Here is a 6,945-nt window from a genome sequence, read left to right on the forward strand (position 1 = left end):
AATCAGTAATACATACTGTCTCAACCCTTTTTGTTTCCAATGGCAACAGAGATTTCATGCAGAAAACCCCAAAACAGTGACTATTTTTTTTTTTTAAGACAGGGTGTCACTCTGTCACCCAGGCTGCAGTGGAGTGGTGAATCTCAGCTCACTGCAGCCTCGACCTCCCACCTCAGCCTCTGGAGTAGCTGGAGCCACAGGCATCACGGCGACCGGCTAATTTATTGCATTTTTTGTACAGATGGAGTTTTGCCATGTTGTCCAGGATGGTCTTAAACTTCTAGGTTCAAGCGGTTCACCCACTTTGGCCTCCCAAAGTGCTGTGTCTACAGGTACTAGCCACTGTGCCCAACCTGCAGTGGCTTTTTAAAACATAAGTTCAAGCATCTTTTCTTAACTCTTTTAATTGGAGGTATCTCTTCTCTCATTCTCCTCACCTTTGGTGTTCCCCCAGAATTCACTGCTGACTGGATGTACGACATATATTTCAAAGTCAAGCCTGGGTGCGATGGCTCACGCCTATAATCCCAGCACTTTGGGAGACCAGGGCAGGCAGATCGCTTGAGTCCAGGAGTTCTAGACCAGCGTGGACAATATGGCGAAACCCTGCTTATATTAGAAATATAAAAAACTGGGTGTTTCCGGGAGTGCCTCATGGAGTTGGTGTTGGCCACTTTTGGCATGGCAGCCTTTTCCAGCCTGGCTGCGCCTATCCTGTTACTGAACCTGCAGGTAGATGCTGAGTTTCAGAAGGAGGTGGCGCAGGTTTGCAAGCGCATACCCTGACAAAAAAAAAAAAAAAGAACAACTGGTCGGTCACGGTGGCTCATGTCTGTAATCCCAGCACTTTGGGAGGCTGAGGCAGGCAGATCACCTGAGGTTGAGAGTTCAAGACAAGCCTGACCAACATGGAGAAACCCGTCTCTACTAAAAATACAAAAGTTAGCCTGGTGTGGTGGCACATGCCTGTAATCTCAGCTATTTGGGAGGCTGAGGCAGGAGAATCGCTTGAACCCAGGAGGCAGAGGATGCAGTGAGTTGAGATCTTGCCACTGCACTCCAGCCTGGGCAACAAGAGTGAAACTCCGTCTCAAAACAAAAACAAAAACAAACAAACAAACAAGAACAACTTTCTCCTGGAGTAGTCTATGTGCGCCACCTACCTAACCTACTGAATGAAACCCAGATCCTTTCCTGTCCTCCCAGTGTGGCACTGTTTCAAGGTTCAGACTATCCAGAAAGAAAAGGACTGGAAATAGCAAAGGCTATGCATTTGTGGAGTTTGAGTCTGAGGATGTTGCCAAGTTGAAACAATGAACGACTACCTGTTTGGTGAAAGACTCTTGGAGAGTCATTTTATGCCATCTGAAAAAGTACAGAAAGAACTCTTTCAAGACTGGAATATTCCATTTAAGCAGCCATCATATCCATCAGTGAAACGTTATAATCAGAATCGGCACTTACACAAAAGCTATGGATGGAGGAGCGATTTAAAAAGAAAAAAGGATTACTCGGGAAGAAATTAGCTTAAAAAGGAATTGAGTATGATTTTCCTCTTTGATTTTATAGAAAACAGAAAGTATTTCAAAAGCAAATTGTCAGACATGTACAAAGGCCAGGTTTTACGTAAGAAGAAGAAAAAGGTTTTAGGTATTTCTGACACTCCCGAGAAGACTGTGGATACCCAGGGCCCCACACCAGTTTGTACATTAACATTTTTGGAGAGCGAAAATCTGAAGTGGCTGAAATGAATGATGATGATGAAAATAATGAAATAGTTTTCAAACAGCCCATATCCTGTGGAAAAGAAGAAATACAAGAGACTGAAACACCTACATTCACAGAAAAGATGAAGAAAAACCAATCATGGATTTTCAATGTATTAAACCTAAGATTTCTTCTGAAAAATATTTTTGTGAGAAAAATACAGAAAATTCATCGGGCGCGGTGGCCCATGCCTGTACTCCCAGTGTAGTGGCCCTCCCAGCTATTCAGGAGGCTGAAGAGGAAGGATCACCTGAGCCCAGGAAGTTGAGGCTACAGTAGCCATGGTCATGCCACTGCACTCCAGCCAAGTCAAGTCATTACATTTATCTTAACCTATTCTATGCTGGCTTAAGAGGGATTTGTATTCAGAGTACAATAGGCAACCTCATAGACATCTAAGTACAGAACTGAAAATAGGACCACACCATGGAAGGATTGGGCTGGGAGGTTATTTTTCCCTCCTGCAGGGCTTCACTCTGAACTTCTGCTCCATGCTTGTGCTTTGCTCTGCAGATAAGCATTCGGCATGTGCTCCGGGCTCCTCCAGCCTCTGAGGCTTTGGCTTGCCCTGGCAGTACCCCTGGTCCCAGTGTTACTGGACGTTTCCATATAGATGCTCCTCTGCAAAAAATCTATTGAACACACTCTGTGTCATTTCCAATGAGCAGGAGAGAGAATCTGATCTGCCTAGCAGTGGGGGTGGGAGTTCCCTAGTTGTCCCTGGATTTGTAGTGCTGCCCTTTCCAGAGACTCAAGGAGGGGCCAGATATCCAAAAAGAGGGTGTGGGTGGGGCATCAGTAATACAGTCTACTTCAACAAGAAAGTATAAAGTAGAGGCAGTGGCTCACGCCTGTAATCCCAACACTTTAGGAGGCTGAGGCAGGTGGATCGCTTGAGCTCAGGAGTTTGAGACCAGACTGGGAAACATGGAAAAACTCCATCTCTACTAAACATACAAAAAATTAGCTGGGCATGGTGGCACATACCTGTAGTCCCAGGTACTTAGGAGGCCGGGGTGGGAGCATTGCTTGAGCCCAGGAAGTAGAGGCTGCAGTGAGCCAAGATCATGATGCCACTGCACTCCAGCCTGGGTGACAGAGTGAGACTCTGTCTCAAAAAAAAAAGAAAAAAATATATAAAGTGGAAGCATCTGTATGCATGATTGAAGTAATGCTTTCCATCTATTTTTTTTCCACCTTTCCTTTTCTCTCTCAAACACTGTATCTTAAGCTTTTCCCTATGTTATCAAGTACTCATAAGCATTATTTGAATGGTTGTATCAGAATCCATTATCTGGACTCATTGTCATTTAGCCATCTGCAGTTGCTGGACATACTGCCCTTTCTGCCACACTCAGTCACCCTTCTGACCTTGCACTGTGTCCAGTTATCTACTAATACACATGCTGGTCATTTAGGACTTAAGAATAGTTATCGGCCGGGCGCGGTGGCTCAAGCCTGTAATCCCAGCACTTTGGGAGGCCGAGACGGGCGGATCACGAGGTCAGGAGATCGAGACCATCCTGGCTAACACAGTGAAACCCCGTCTCTACTAAAAATACAAAAAATTAGCCGGGCGTGGTGGCGGCGCCTGTAGTCCCAGCTACTCGGGAGGCTGAGGCAGGAGAATGGCGTAAACCCGGGAGGCGGAGCTTGCAGTGAGCCGAGATCGCGCCACTGCACTCCAGCCTGGGCGACAGAGCGAGACTCCGCCTCAAAAAAAAAAAAAAAAAAAAGAATATTTATCATGGTTTCTAACACTTCAAAAAGAATGTATCTTCCTAAAAATAGAATGACTTGGTGGTTATGATAATTTTAAAGCAAAATAGACAAATCAATATTGAAATTAATGTTTTATTCTTATATCTATTTTTCACTTCTCTGTCATTTTGATGGATACAGTTTCATTTGGAAGGATTTTTATTTCAAAACAGAAACAGCATATGACATGAGAATGGGAACTCTGAAAGGTTCAGTTTTCTATTTCTAGTTTACTAAGTTTGTCACAAAAGCTACTGATAGTCAATCATGATTGGCCTGTATTGAAAGTGAGTTCACATTATGTACATCTTAAGCACTATACTTTCTATCAGATATAGAAAAATAGGTGGTGTGTTTGGAAAAGTATTCGGTTAGGAGTCAGGAAGCTTGACTGTTAGTCTCAATCCTGCTTCTTCAGCTGAGCGCCCCTAGGCAATAATTCAGCAGCTATTTCTTAAATACTTAATGAATTTCAGGCTTTGTAGTTGGGCTGGGAATATAGACATAGATACTGCATTCATGATTCTCCAAGGCTCCCTTCCTCACCCAGCTCACAGTGAGCTTTCTTATGCATTGTGTAAATCTGTCTCCTAACAGGCCCCTACTCTGTCTCCAACCTGCTTCTCAGGGCAGTTGTGAGGATCAAATGAGGGAGAATATGTGTGAAAGCAAATTCTAAATGATTTTAAAATGCAATAAAAGTATGACCCATGAAAAATTATTTAAAGATCCTTAGAATTTTAAATAAATAGTACATTAACCTGAGTTCTCTATGGTTTTTATTTTAAATAGGTATGAAAGTTTTACAATGGATCACCAATGTGGTTGAAAATCTTGGCTTGATTTTTCTCCAAGAAAATGACACAGTGGTTTGTGTGATTAATTTTGTAAAATTGCCGGCCAAAAAAAACCAAAACCTCTTTTGAGCCGAGTGACTGGATCAGTCAAAGGCACGTTGACTGTATAGTGGAGAAATGTTTTCTGTGTTCACTAACAGCTTGCCTTTGTTTGATTCCAGTTGCAGCATATCATGAGTGATGAGATCTGTGTGCAGGTGGCTGACCTTTACCTGGCAGAAAATAATAATGGGGCCACCGAAGGCCAGCCGAACACACAGAACTCAAGGAACCTCCTGGAGTCAACATATCAGTGGAAAACTAAGCAGCTAATGTCGGATGAGAATTGCTTTGAGAGTTAATCCTGTGGTCAAAGACCGACCTTGCTGGTGACAATGTAAGTTGTTAGGATTCTCTGAACCAGAAGTTAAAGCCGGGGTACTTTGACCCGTGATTCTACTCCTGGACCTTTTGATGAGTTCACCAAAGAAATATAAAGTGGGAGTAACTATCTTCCTGGACAATCTACTTTCTTTCTTGCCTTTAACAAAACAAAACAAAACAAAGCAAAACTAGTTATATATGATTTTTACAATTTTGTATTCTTTTTCTCTGAACATTTTTCATAGTATGCTTTGTAAATATTATTGTTAGAAAAACGTTGGTACATGAAATCCATGGTCATGGTCATTATAGAAAAGAAGACAGGCCCAGCACACACGGCTCACACTTGTAATCCCAGCACAACAGGAGGTTGAGGTGGGTGGATCACATGAGACCAGCTTGGGCAACATGACAAACCCCATCTTTGCAAAAAATACAGTAATAAAAAAATTATCCAGGTGTGGTGGTGTGCGCCTGTAGTCCCAGCTACTCAGGAGCCTGAGGTGGGAGGATCGCTTAAGCCTTGGAGGTCAACATTGATCACATCACTGCACTCCAGCCTGGGTGACAGAGGTGGCCCTATATCAAAAAAAAAAAGAAAGAAAGAAAAAGAAAAAAATGCAGATAACCAAAAAAGTCACCTTAGAATTCTTTCCTGAAATCACCATTGATGACATTTCTAGACTTTTCTATGCTTGAGTAAATATTTTGAAAGAGTTTATACTGTACAAACAGTCTTTAACTTTTTTATTTTTTGAGACAGGGTCACGCTTTGTTGCCCAGGCTGGAGTGCAGTAGTGAGATCTTGACTCACTGCAACCTCTGCCTCCTGAGTTCAAGCAATCATCGTGCCCCAGCCACCCTAGTAGCTGGAATTACAGGCATGTGCCACCACACCGGCTAATTTTTGTATTTTTGGTAGAGATGTGTGTCAGATCCCGGGGTCCAGGTCTAGTCCATGCTGAGGTCTGAGGAAAGTGGGTGGGTGAGCGGAAAGAACACTCAAGGGGCTGTAGGCAGGTGAAAGACAGTTTTATTCAGCAGCAGCTCTCTTTAACAGCTTCCTTACACTAGCCCTCTTATTAGCAGCTTATTGTTCACCCTGTCTTGGCGGCTTCAGCCAGCTGCCCCCACGCACAGCTGTGCAGCCGGCTTTCCCTCACCTTCAGGGTTAGCAGCTTAACTCTTTCTCCCAGCATGAGCAAGCCCAGTTGTGTCCTGGCTCCCTCCCATCCATCTGCAAGATGGACAGCTTTTGTTCGCTCTCTCTTTCTCTGGGCGCCAGTGCGCCCGCCATGTCAAGCTATGTTGAGCCGAGACCAGCCAAGCCCCCAAGAGCCATGCCTCTTATGCACAACGTCAATAGGGCAGTTATACTTTTTACAGATAATAGTGGCATAAAGCCAAGTATGAACTTACACAAACAGGTTACATTACAAGTGGAGGTGTGCGTTTGCACACCAAACCCGTGAGTCATACAGGCCTGGATATCTGCCTCAGCTTATTCCTTGACCAAAGCACATCCATGTACCTTACAATGTGGTTTCACCATGTTGGCCAGGCTGGTCTCAAACTCCTGGCCTCAACTGATCTGCCCGCTTCAGCCTCCCAAAGTGCTGGGATTACAGGTGTGAGCCACTGCATCTGACCTGAAATGGTCCTTAATGTATTTTTGCTCAATTAGCAACACTTCTGGATCTTTAATGTCTTTTTTATGGCTATTTGATATTCACTTTTTAGAGAATTAATGCCTGTATTATTGGACATTTAGGTTGTTTTCAATTTTTCACCATTATAATGGATAATTACAAAAGCAAATAGTTGGAAACAACCTAGACATCCAACCCACTGTGGGGATTGGTTAATGACATCCTGTTATGAATACTGGAGACAGATTTTGCAATTCTTAAATTATAAATTGTAAAAGTGCAGGGTCTGCCTGCTCCCCCTCCGAAATCTATTTTGGAAGTAACTGTATTTGTGTGTATATATTATGTTATTGTCAGGTTGTAAGCTTTACTAGCAGAGTAAGGTAGTAAAAGTAGTAGCTTTAAAAGAACACTGAGCTCGATCTGGCTTCTGGCTCTGTGTGTTTATTGACTAGTGGTGTGCGTTGAGAAACCAGAACTCTCTGAATTTCAGTTTTGTCTCTGTATAAAATGAAGAAGGTTGAAATAAAAAGTTCTCAGGTTTCCTT

The 6,945-nt window shown here is 43.2% G+C and overlaps 1 pseudogene; it reads left to right on the forward strand.

Moving 5' to 3' along the window:
- Window positions 1-308: 308 nt before the first annotated feature.
- LOC101008967 lies at window positions 309-2,685 on the forward strand (annotated as a pseudogene).
- Window positions 2,686-6,945: the final 4,260 nt, after the last annotated feature.

The sequence above is a fragment of the Papio anubis genome, unplaced genomic scaffold, assembly GCF_008728515.1.
Source record: "Papio anubis isolate 15944 unplaced genomic scaffold, Panubis1.0 scaffold199, whole genome shotgun sequence".
Taxonomy (NCBI): domain Eukaryota; kingdom Metazoa; phylum Chordata; class Mammalia; order Primates; family Cercopithecidae; genus Papio; species Papio anubis.